Genomic DNA, 12,991 nt, shown 5'->3' with positions numbered 1-12,991 from the left:
CTAGTTTCTCTTGCCGGAGCAGAAAGCTGCAGACGACACTTCCAAGACTTGCTCTCCACCTGGCTTGCTGTCAGATGCTACCGATGCGAGGCCCTGGCAGGAGTCTGGAAGGTGAGCGGAAGGAAGAAGGCTTTTCTTTGGGGGCTCGGTGGTGCTCTTGGAGGCAGTGACGGCGGCCACAATGCAGGAGCCGCGAGGGAGGAGGCAGCGGTGGCCGGGGGCGAGAGCGGCTTCTGGGTCTCTGCCAAGCCTGCCAACGCAGCTCCGACAAAAGCACAGTGTGCACTCGGAGTAACATTTTTTTTCTCTTGGTTCTCTCCCATCTGGAGGTGGTAGCCGCTTCCGGCGGTTACTGATCTTTGGGGAATCTTACCTTCCCAGTTTTTCTCCTTTCCTTCTTCTAATGCCTTTATAACCCTCTTTGAACACCCACAGTAGTTTCTGTTTTCCTGATTAGATGCAGACTGATAACACCCAAACTGTTCACTTTTATTAGCAAGGGACAGAGAGTAAGCGAAACCCTTTATCTACCTTCAGTATCCGGGGTTTTGTGGATCTCATTTCATTGGGATAACATAAAAAAAAAAAAAAAAAATCAAAGTAGGATCCTGTCCAGAAAGAGGAGGTGGCTTGAATTTGGCAGCATGTGTCAAATCAGATTGGAAGATAATGTTCCCTCTTATAAAGACTCGCGGTCTTAGATTGGTTTCTCCGGACATAGTCCCTGGAGTGAGGTTTCACGCATTGGCGGCTTATTATGGGAGTGCTACCCAGAAAGGCCTATAAAAGAGTGGAAGTGAGCAGGGCAGGAGAAAGCCAGGCAGGGGTGAGGCTGCAGGTACTGCCTCCGCGCCAGTCCAGCCTGATCCAGGGGGAGCTCCGAGGGTAAGCTGTGCCCCGGAGCTTTCATGACGACTGCACCCATTAGTCATTTTCTGAGGTCGGCCCCAAGGGGCCGTCAACTCCCAGCAATCTCTCTGGCTCCAGTTGCCTGAGAACAGGCCACCCAGGAAGAGTTGCACGTGTGAGACTTTGGAACAAAAATACACTGACGCTGGGGGACGGCCCACAGAAACAGTCAGAGACCCAGGGGACCTGGCCAGAGCGCTGACTGGGCCCCTCTGATTATGCCTCTTACTGAAGCTGACTGTGAAAAGACCTCCAGAAAGGCATGACCTGTGTTTCACTTCTGCCTTCCAAATTTCATACAAGGTCCTCTCTTGGCCAACTCTAACCAATAACCATCAAGAGAAAGGGATTCTGGGAAATGTAGTTCCCAGCTTAACCGAGTTAATAATAGAACAATCCAGATATTAGGCCTAGCTGTTTCAATAAAGTGTCATGAAATCTCAGGCTATGGGTAGGCTTCCTCTTGCTAGAAGATCCATAATTAACTATTGTTGAAAGGCCCAGCAGTAACAGGAAGAACTGTTGGCACAGTTCCTCTGAGTAGTCCCCGCGGAATATTCAATGAGATGGAAGGAGATGTTCTTCAGGTGCAGGATAAAGTTCCATGCTGCAGCCTGGTCTTGGTCCTGGAAGGTGTTAGACCAACTTACACCATTTCCACATGGCCACCCAGTTCTGGTCCTCTCACATAAATGTCCCCATCCCTTGATTCCTTGAGACTTTGATGTCACTTTTTAAGTGCTTATTTGAGAAATCAAATATACTGCTCACTGATTGATGGCTTTTATTCTCTTTGCATATAAATTTAGAGGCCATGTGGTATTGCAGCTGAAAACATGATCTCTGAAGCCATATTTTCTGGGTTTAACTCCATCACTTACCAGCTGTGTATTCTTGACTGAGTTACCTAGCCTCTCTGCCTCAATTTGCTCGTTTGAAAAATACTAAGTGCCATTACCTTTCTGGATTAAGGGAGTTTATAAGTGTCAATCACTTAGAATTTATAGGAATAACATATTCATTAAACTTCAATGATTATAAGTCAGCTTTATTTAATGTTTATATATTTTTCTTATCTAGTCTACTAAATGAAGCATTACCCAATAGGGTTTGCTTTGGGACAAATTAGCAATGTCATGTGTAAGAAAATAGTAAAAGTGCACAATATTTTCAAAACATTTTTATTCCTAGTTATCACTCTTTCAGAATGGTCTCACCCAAATTTGTGAGGTTTTAGCATACTTGGAATATCCTCTTACAAGACAATCTTTAGAAAAATTTTTCTAATAAAACATTGTGATTATACAAAGGTCAAAGGCCAAGTGTGAGGCATTTGAAGTCTTCTTATTCTATCAATAGCTGGCAAATTTCACCAACAACTATTTGACTAAGTAGTGGGAACTTAGAGCCATAAGGAACATTTGCAAGTATTGGGTTTCATTTGAAGATCTCTGCAAGAATATAACTGAGTCCTCTTTGAGACAAATAAATAACCTAGAGTTCTTCATGCTCAGTCCCCAAGAAATGCCTGGTATTCTCTAGTCATCTGATATAATGAATCATCATGGTCAGAATTTTCCCTCCAGCCTGACCAGGCGGTGGCGCAGTGGATAGAGCATTGGACTGGGATGCAGAAGACCCAGGTTCAAGACCCCAAGGTCACCAGCTTGAATGCATGCTCATCTGGTTTGAGCAAAGCTCGCCAGCTTGGACCCAAAGTCACTGGCTCAAGCAAGGGGTTACCCAGTCTGCTGTAGCCCCATGGTCAAGGCACATATGAGAAAGCAATCAATGAACAACTAAGGTGTCGCAACGAAAAATTGATGATTGACGCTTCTCATCTCTCTTTGTTTCTGTCTGTCTGTCCCTATCTATCCCTCTCTCTGACTCTCTCTCTCTCTGTCTCTGTAAAATAAATAAATAAATAAATAAATAAATAAATAAATAATAATAATAATAATAATTTTCCCTTCAAAAATACTCTTAGTGCTGAATGGAATGCATACTTGGTCCAACCTCTTTGGAAGTCAATTTCGAAACATCCACCAACACTTTCAGTGCTTATATTCAGTGATTTTCTGTTAAGTGTCGGTTGTATAATCAAGAAGTTGAATGACCTTTGTCCCAAGTTTCTGGGACAGTCTCTAAACCCTTGGAATTTCCTGAATGGTAGAATCCCTTGCTTTTCATAGTGGGCCCCCGGGATCACATCTGAGTTTGTTAATGAAGTCACTGATGGTGAACTCCTAGAAAGTTTCAGGGTGGGAACTAGCCAAGCCAGAAAGATCAACCATGAGATTAGAGGGTTGGGACTTGGCCACCTGAGCCCAGCCCAACCTCCTACCCTCTAGGGAAGGTACAGGGCTGGAGATTGAGTTCGATCATTCAGCCAATGATTCAATCAACCATGCCTACAGAATGAAACCCCAATAAAAACTCTGAACACTTGAAGCTCCAGTGAGCTCCCTGGTTGGTGAACACATTGGTGCGCCAGAAAGGTGATGTGCCCTGAAGCCACAAGGAGACAAAACAAAAACTCCATATTTGCAACCCTGAATAACTTCACCTGATTTGCATTTTTCACAATAAAACTTTAAAAATAAGTGTAACGCTCTCCGTGAGTTATTTTAGTGAATTATTGAACCTGAAAGGGTCATGGGAACCCCCAAATTTGTAGTCCATTAGTCAGAAGTGTGGGTGGCCTAGATGTTGGACTTGAGGTTGGCATCTGAAGTGAGAGCAGTTTTGTTGGGAACTGTGCCCTTAACCTGTGGAGCCTGCACCACGTCCAAGTAGTGTCAGAATTGAATCATAGTATTGCAGTGTTTAACAGTCAGCTCTCCAGGAGATAAGGGGGAAGTCCTAGTTTGAATTGTTTGCAGATTTTTGTGATGGATATATTCTCACTATAACCACTTTCAAGTTACCAATGTGATGTCATTGATCATGGAGTTGAGAAGAGGGGTACTTGATCTGCTCCTCATGGGTCTGTGCAAACTGACTCCAGCACAATGTTGCTTATATCTTTTGACCAAGCAATTTTATTTTCAAAACTTACTCAAGAGCTAGGATAGCCTATTTTCCTTTTCCCAAATATGTATAAAAAAAAATGTTCACTGAAACATTGTTTCTGTTTATAAAAGATGAAAAACAAGCTATAGGCCCACCAATAAGCTTAAACAAATGATAGTATATGACTAAAATGAAATGCTCTGCAAGCTTTAGAAAGAATAAGACAAGTATATACTAATGTGAAATAATCTGAAAGACATATTATTAAGTGAAAAAATGAAAAGGCAGAACAATCTGCAGTTTTCTACCATTTTATAAAACATGAAGGGGGTATGGATTAACTTGTATACCTGTAGAGACTTTCTTGGGAAGGAATACAGAAAATATTAATCAGAGAGGTAGCTTCTGGGAAGGAGGATTAGGATATTTGAGTGAGAGACACTGCTTTTTATGTATACCTTTTTGTACTGTTGGCATTTTTTATGGTGCTTATTTAAAAAATTAAAGCAACAGGCAATGATAGAAAGGGTAATAGGGTAATAGGAATGAATGAATGAATGAATGAATGAGTGAACCCTCTGAACAAAATACCTTTCACTCCTTCATCATTGTTAATGTACTTCTCACCAATCTCTGGGCACAGCTTTGTTCTAAAGTCTGTATCAGGGAGAAGGTGATAGGGTTCATAGAGAAACTACAGGGCACTTTCTCTAACAATGAGGTCAAACACTGAAAGGCCTGCAGGAGCCAACTAGGTGCCATGAATGCATGAAGTTGTCCAGTTGGGAATAGCGCTGAACTGAAGGACTCCTGCCACACATAAATGGAGGGAAGCCATGACTCAGCTACAGCAGCCATTGGCCTGCAGAAATGTGGACATGTGTCACCAGATCTTCTGACCTTTCAAGAAAACTCAAAAATCCAAAATCAAATGTAAAATTTCTTTACCTGTGTAAAGTAAGTAACTAATACAAATCTTTAAACAACATAGCATGGGAGGGAAATAGATAACTTTATAAATTTTTAAGAGAATGGCTGTTTCTACCAATGAAATACAGAAACTTACTTTAGGCTGAGCTTAGATGACTATCCAATATTTGGATTTGGCATGATAAGGAGAGGGATTTTATCATCTTCCCCCAAGTTCAAGACAAGTAAATGTAATGATAGTATTTGTAGAGTTAGTGTCTTAGTTCATTTAGGCTGCTATAACAAAATATCCCAGATTAGGTAGCTTATAAACAACAGAAATTTGTTTCTTACAATTCTGAAGTCAATGAAGTCCAAGATCAAGGGGGCAGCATGGTTGCATCCTGTGGTGATGGCACTCTTACTGGTTCATAGCCTGGTTCATGCCTTCTCCCTGTCCTCACACCATGGAAGGGGCTAAGAATCCCTCCAGAGCTTATTTGAAAAGAGCACTAAACCCATTCATGAAAGCTCCACCTTTATGACCTAAGCACCTCCCAAAGTCCCCACCTCCTAATACTATCATCTTTGGGAGTTAGGATTTCAACATGTGAATTTGGCAGGGGTGAGGGACAGTGAGGGTGGTGGTGAGGGGGACACAAACATTCCGACTATAGTAGTCAATGAAGTCTAAAACCTAAATCTCTTGACAGTATATGTTCATTAACAGATTTTTAGAAGCTAAGAGAAGTCTGTCAAGCCCACTCAAAAGTAGGAATGGGAATGTGCAAAAAAAAAAAAAAAAAGACTCAAGATGGAAGGATGAAAAATAAAGAAGGGAGAAAGAGATACAGAGGTGGTATCTAGGAAAACACAACAGAGGCCAGGAGAAAGGAGAGGACTTCAGTATTGATCCACCTCAGGAGGATGGGAAAGACACAAAAGATGGAAGTCCAACCAATACAAGGTGGTTTCTGTCAGTGGGTTTTCTTGTTTCTTGGTCTGCCTTTCTGAATCCCCTGTTTCCACTCCAGTTTGATTAGAATTGTCTTAGTCCATCAGTATCTGAATGATGACTAACTTATCCCTACTGACTTAGTTTCTCCCAGCATCCTGTTGGCTGAAAGTATACTGACTTCCTGCTGCTCTAGCTTTTTTAAAATCTCAGCTATAAGCATGATCATACTTATATGGAATCTCAGGCCCACGAGTATCAAGCAAGATGAAGGGAGATGGATGATGGTATCTGTGTACTGCAGGGAAAGAGAAAATGGTAGCAGTAGTAATAGTAATGAGGATGGTAGCAGCATTTATTATGAACCAAGGGTCTTTGTGAGAGAGACAGCCAGAAGTTTTGCCCTATTATTACATTTAGCCTTAAGTCCAACATCTCTGGGGAATGTGCCTTCTTCCAAGTCAGGTCCATTTATAACTTTCAGAGTTCAACCACAATCATTTAAATATTTCCAATACACCATACTCGATAGAACAATGATAGAAAGGAAATAAGGTAACCACAGTAGACTCCTTTTTGAATAAAAACAACTCAAGAGAACAACCAGTCCTTGGTGTATTCTATATCCAGCCAGAGAAGACTGGCAGAAACTCCTGTCCTTGGCAATGAAATAATGTCCTTGATTAGTCAGTCTGGCTGCCCCAGGTCCTACAAACAGAAAGAACTTTGGGCCTAGCAAGGTTATATCCTGTTTCCTCTTACAGGAGTCAGCTTGGGCTACACTTGGCCCTATTCTTTCAGAATTTCATTGAAAGCTGTATGAATGAGCCAATACATTCCAACACTATGACATTTTTCTGCCTAAGTCAAGGCCAATGTTCCATATTATTGTCTCCTATCTACAGAACAGGAAACCAAGACTCAAATAGATTAAATAACTACACAACCAATAAGAAGTAGAGCATAGACATGAATGAGTTTATCCCACTTTGAAATTATTATTCTTTTTATTTATTTCATCTTTTATAACTTTTTTATGTCTAATTACAGAAGGAAGTACTACATAAAAAATGATGGAAAAATTGGAATACACGTATACAGAAATGTGTTTTGTATTTCTTTCCAGTCTCTCTCTCTATTATGATTACACGCACATACACATACACACGTATTTCATCAGGATTAGTCATTATATATTCTTGCCACTTCTCTACAAAGGTACAGAATTCTCACAAGAAGGCAAAAGGAAACAGTCCCAAAAATTTCAGTTTTCCAACAGTTTATTGCTTAGGCAAAAGCAACCTCCAAATTACCTCAAAGGGGCTTATATTTTACTGTGTTAATTTTCAAATAACCAATTACAATGAATAATAGAAACACTAGATTAAGATTTTAAAAATGTTTCTCTCTCATGCCTGATTTCAGAATTGGTGCTCAGGCAGGTATAACAAATATCAAATTTAACAAAAGTCAGAACAATCCTAGACCACCAAGGAGATGACAAAGAGAAATAAATTAAGGACAAGTATCCCTCTATTCCTTGACGATTCAACAAATAATTGTGTGTACCTTTCCTGGTCCATATATTGTTTTGGGGATGGAGGATACAGATAACACTATATCAAGAAGACAAAGTCCCTGCTCTCAGGGAGCTTACACTCTAGGAACGTAAGATAGACACTACACAAATAAATGGAGAAAATGTCAAGTTGTGATAAGTACTGTGGAAAAAAATAAAGCAGAATAAAGGGAATGGAATATGCTGAGAAATGGAGTGCTGCTTTTTTATGAAGTATATTAGTTGGCTTGGGCTGTCATAATAAAATACCATAGAGATGGTGACTTAATCAACAGAAATGTAACTTCTCATGGTTCTGGAGGCTAAAAGTCCAGGTCAAGATTTCAGCCAATTTAGTTTCTGGTTAAAAGCTCTCTTTCTGGCTTGCAGACAGCCACCTTTTCTCTAGGTCCTCACATAATCTTCCCTTGGTTTGAACGTTCTGGTGTCTCTTTTTATAAGAACACTAATCCTATCTGATTAAGGCCCCACCTTTATGACTTCACTTAACCTTAATTGCTTCCTTATTCCAACTACAGCCACAGTGGGGGTTAGGGCTTCAACATATGAATTAGCAGGGAGATTATATACATTCTCCAGGCATCCCCAAACTACGGCCCGCGGGCCGCATGTGGCCACCTGAAACCATTTATACAGCTCCTGCCACACTTCCGGAAAGGGGCACCTCTTTCACTAGTGGTCAGTGAGAGGAGCACTGTATGTGGTGGCCTCCCAACGGTCTGAGGGTCAGTGAACTGGCCTCCTGTGTAAAAAGTTTGGGGACCCCTGAAAAGGCATCTCTGAGAAGCTGTGGTACCCAGCTTTCAAGATGGCCCTCGGTGAGCCTCATCCTGGTATTGACACCCCTGTCCAGTCTTCTCCCACAGTAAATCAGGGCTGGTCTATGAACAGTAGAACACAGCAGAGATTAAGGTATTTCACTTCTGAGGTTGAATCATAAAAGGCACTGAAACTTCCATGTTGCTTTTTTGGATCACTGACCCTGGGGTAAGCCAGCCACCATGTTATGAGACCCTCAAGCAGCCTTTAGAGAAGCCCATGTAAAGAGGAATTCACACTACCCACCAACAGCACTAATCTGTCAGAAATGTGATTGAACCATCTTGAAAGTGGAACCTCCAGTCTTCGGATGCCTTTAGCCCCAGCTGACTCCAACCCTGTGTAGAAGCCTTAGTTAGAAGCACCCAGTGAAGCTTGTTTCAAATTTCTGGACTATAGAAAAGGTGAGATAATAATAAATGTTTGTTATCATTTTTTTTATTGTTGTTGTATTTTTCTGAAGCCGGAAACAGGGAGGCAGTCAGACAGACTCCCACATGTGCCCGACCAGGATCCACCCGGCATGCCCACCAGGGGGCGATGCTCTGCCCATCTGGGGCGTTGCTCTGTTGCAACGAGAGCCATTCTAGCGCCTGAGGCAGAGGCCACAGAGCCATCCTCAGCGCCCGGGTCAACTTTGCTCCAATGGAGCCTTGGCTGCGGGAGGGGAAGAGAGAGACAGAGAGGAAGGAGAGGGGGAGGGGTGGAGAAGCAGATGGGCGCTTCTCCTGTGTGCCCTGGCTGGGAATCGAACCTGGGACTCCTGCACGCCAGGCCGACGCTCTACCACTGAGCCAACCAGCCAGGGCATTGTTATCATTTTAAACCACTAAGTTTTAGAGTAATTTTTATGCAGCAAGAGATAAGTAATACAGTAGGTGACACTGAGAAGACTGAAGGCAGCAATCAAGCCAAAGTCTTTTAGGTAGAAGCAAAAGCAAGTGCCAAAGCCATTAAATTTTAACATATGTGGCATGTTCAAGGAACAGCAAGGAAGGAAGTGTGCCAGAAACAGAATGAGCAAGGGTAAGTAAGAAGAGTAGGAGGTTGGCCAGAGAGGAAATATAGGGTCAGATCATGGAGGGTCTTACACACCTGCCACCTTATATGGAGTAACATGTACACCAACATCCACTCAGGAGGTGTGTAAAGGCAGTATCCACAGCCACTATCACAGCCACCTGGCCCATGCAGTTTCGCATTTGATTCAGACAGACGGTAATGAAACAACAGAGCCAAGAACTGGTGGGCCATTAGCTTTAATCCTAGCTTGCACCCAGTGGGCAAGTAAAAACACACACTGGGCTCCAAAACCCACTCATTCAGTGCTCACAAAGCTACTGACTTATCTGAGTTTTTCTAGGATCAAAGGTTTCCACCTCACTGGCCTTATTCACCTCTGTTACCTATCTCCTTCTCTCTGCAAAAACTCTGCACGAACTGGCTTCTCCCTCAGCACTCCATCATCTTGGCTGCTTCTCCTGGCCTCCTCCACATGGCCTTCTCTGCTCTCCTCTCTAAGGCTAATCTCAGGAACCAAGAGAGAGCAAGCTCCTGGTCTGCCCACTTTATAGTATAGAAATCAAAACCTTTAATCCAATATACAAACAAGGAAGTCTCTGATGCGAAGTCACTTATCTGAAGCATAATGGGATTCCTCATGAGAGTGCACCACCCTGCATCAAAAAGGGTGGGAAAGGCTTAGTCTTAAAAGCCTAAGGATTCTTAAGCCTTAGGCTATAAGAATCCTGCCTGCACACAGCCCGCCCCCAACACACATTAATATAATCACGCCCAAGCAAGAAGGGCAACCAATACTATCACCAGGGTGATGGGCTTCCACATGGGCAGTGCCATCTTTAACAAAGTGAGCATAATATATTTTATCTGCCCAACAAGGTGCATCTTATTTGTTCAGATGACATCCTCTGATAACTTTAGAATCTCATGTCATCGGATTATATCAGCCACCTTGGTGATCTCAACAACTCTCATGTTTTCAACTATTTTTTATGTTTAGAATTCCCAAATTTATATGTTCGGTCTAGATCTCCCCCTTGAACTTCAACATCTTATACCCAAGGACATACTCAACATCTCCCCTGGTTATCTAGTGGATATCTCAAATTTACAGTGTCCAAAATAAGATTCCTGGTCCTCTTCAGCCTCACCAACCCCACCCCACCCCCATTATCACCACCACACACACAGTCTCCCCCATCTTGGAAAGTGAAAACCCATTTTATTGAGGTACTCAAGCCTACAATCTTAGAGTCATCCTTTATCCTCTTCCCTTTTATCTCCATATACCCATCCAAATTATCAGCAAAGTGATTAACAATCCTTTTAAAATGTACCCAGGATCTAACACTTCTCACCAGCTCCATCTCATTCACTATCCTCCAAGCCACTGTTATTTCTAGTCTGGATTATGGGGGAAACCTTCTACCCAGCTTTCCTCCACCTTCTGTAGTCTTCTCTCAGCCCAGTATCCATCAGGAGATTTATCAGATCATGTCACTTCTCTCCCTCAAATCCCACAGCGTTTCCCCATCTTGCTCAATATAAAGACCAAAATCTTCGCAGGATAAGGCCCTTCAGGGTCTTGCCCAATGATTTTTCCAACCACATCTCCATGTACTCTTCCTCTTACTCAGCTTCAGCCACAATGGCCTTCCTACTGTCCCAGAAAAAGCCAGGTACACATCTGCCCAGAGCCATGTTCTCACTGGTTTGTTGTTTTTTTTAGTCAAGATTCACTCCCTCACCTCCTTCAGGAATGTGCTCAAATCTTTCCTTATCAAAAGATCTTTCCTAACCATCTTATAAAAATTGCAACCCCCCCCCCGAATCACTTAGCTCTTCTTTGCCTTATTTTTGTACATAGTTCTTATCACAATCTGAAATTATGTATTTTAATTATTTATTTGTTCTGTTTGCTTATTTATTTATTTTGGTCTGTTATCTTCCACTAGAAGATAGCTCCTTGATAGTAAGGATTTTTATCTGTTTTGCTCACTGCTATATCCAAGATCCTTAGAACAGTGCTTGGCACAGTGGTAAGCACCCAATAAACCTTTGTTGAATGAATTAATAAGCCCTTTAGAGTGGCTATAAGAGTCTCCAGGACATGACCAAATGATAAAGCATGATGGCTCACATGCTATGCAGACGATAATGAGAAAGTGAGATGTTCTAAAGAATGAGAAAAAGAAAAAGGAAGGCTGGGTGTCAAGAGAAGCGCCCAACATGTTTGGGTATTCCTAGGAGAAGTCCCAGGGAAAGGCCTTCCCTTTGGAGTGGGCCCAAAACACTGGAGAGATCAGAAATATCTAAGGGGACTTTTAAACTAGTTCGCCGTGGGATATGCAGAGGTCTACCTCAATCCTCCTCCTTCTCTACAAAATATTTGCACAATTCTTCTTTTCTTGGTAATGCTCATGGTTGAAGGATTCTGATTGGGGAAATGGAAGAGGATTGACTTCTGCATCCAAGCTGGCAAAGTAAGATCAACACATTCAGATGCAGAAGTCAAAGGCCAAGAGCACAGCTGATATCTGAGTTGCACAGGCCGTTTAATCTTGCTGTCTGTTTCCTCGGCTGGCTCCTGTTAAATATGTAGAATGGTGATTTCAACAAGGTCCAGTGTTTTTAATTAATCAGACACTGTGCACAGTGGCTCTGGTCCAACTCATCTTAGTTCAGCTGCTTTCCTAAACATTCCTCAATTCATACTTATAATTATCATCAATAACCCCCACATACATAGACAGTGTGCCAGACACCATCACCTGAAAAGACGTGATCTCTGAGCTAAACAGCTTAGTTTCTATTTTAATCATGTAGTCCAGAATCTCACTCTCCTACTTTTTTCATAATAGGGTTAGCTTCTTTAAAACGGGTTTAAAATCATCTCTCTGTGAAGTTTTGCTCAAGTCTGTTGTTTGGGAGTGCTACAGGCAGAGAAATTTTTTCAAGGAAGAACAAAGATGGTCATTGCCACTGGAAAAGAGCCAGAAAATTAAAGTACAGAGATTTTAAAAAAAAATCATGCTATTTTGCATTGTTAATACAAAATCACATCGAGATAGCACATACAGTGAGAGTTAAACCTATTCACAGAGGGAGAGAAAAAAAAATTTGCGAGCTTAAAAAGCGATATTCACAAAAGTTATATGTATTTTTATTTACATCTTGTCTGACTTTTATCTGCCTTTATTTTATTCCCATTATGTTTCTGTGAGTATTTATAGTGAGGCATGGGCTGAAAGAGCCATAGGATCCTGTTGTTTCTGGGCATTTTTGGAAAGTCTGTTCATGCCCTGAAACCCCAGCTTGCACAGCCCCTTTCTCACTTCTGCTTGTCACCCAGCTTTACTGGTCACGGAGCCCTCCCCTTGGAAACTGTTACCTTCTCAGTTCCCCTTGCCAAAGGTATGGCTCCCTCTCCAGGTTTCCTACAGGTAAATAGACATACGGAATCTTCTCCAAATGTCTTCGATTTCGCAACTCAATTTCCTTTAACTCAAATACCACAAGTGATAAAAACAACAAACAGAATGCCATTGTTACAAATGAGTGGACAAGAAAAGGGATTGATTGGTAATGATGTCTGTTAGACAGCAGATCAGCAAATCAGTGTTGGGATGGATGGAGAAACATGGGAAGAGCCTTGGTGGGTGTGACACTGATTTTTCTAGGTCTTGCTCTACTCACATGTGTAGAATCTGAGTCCTATGTTAAAGAACAAAAAATTATTGATGCAGGAAATGGACAAATAAGCCAAAAAGAATAGAACAGGTAGCTTA

Source organism: Saccopteryx leptura, chromosome 10 (genome assembly GCF_036850995.1).
Source record: "Saccopteryx leptura isolate mSacLep1 chromosome 10, mSacLep1_pri_phased_curated, whole genome shotgun sequence".
Classification (NCBI taxonomy): Eukaryota; Metazoa; Chordata; class Mammalia; order Chiroptera; family Emballonuridae; genus Saccopteryx; species Saccopteryx leptura.
The sequence above is the reverse complement of the archived record's forward strand: the minus strand, read 5'-3'. Positions refer to the sequence as shown.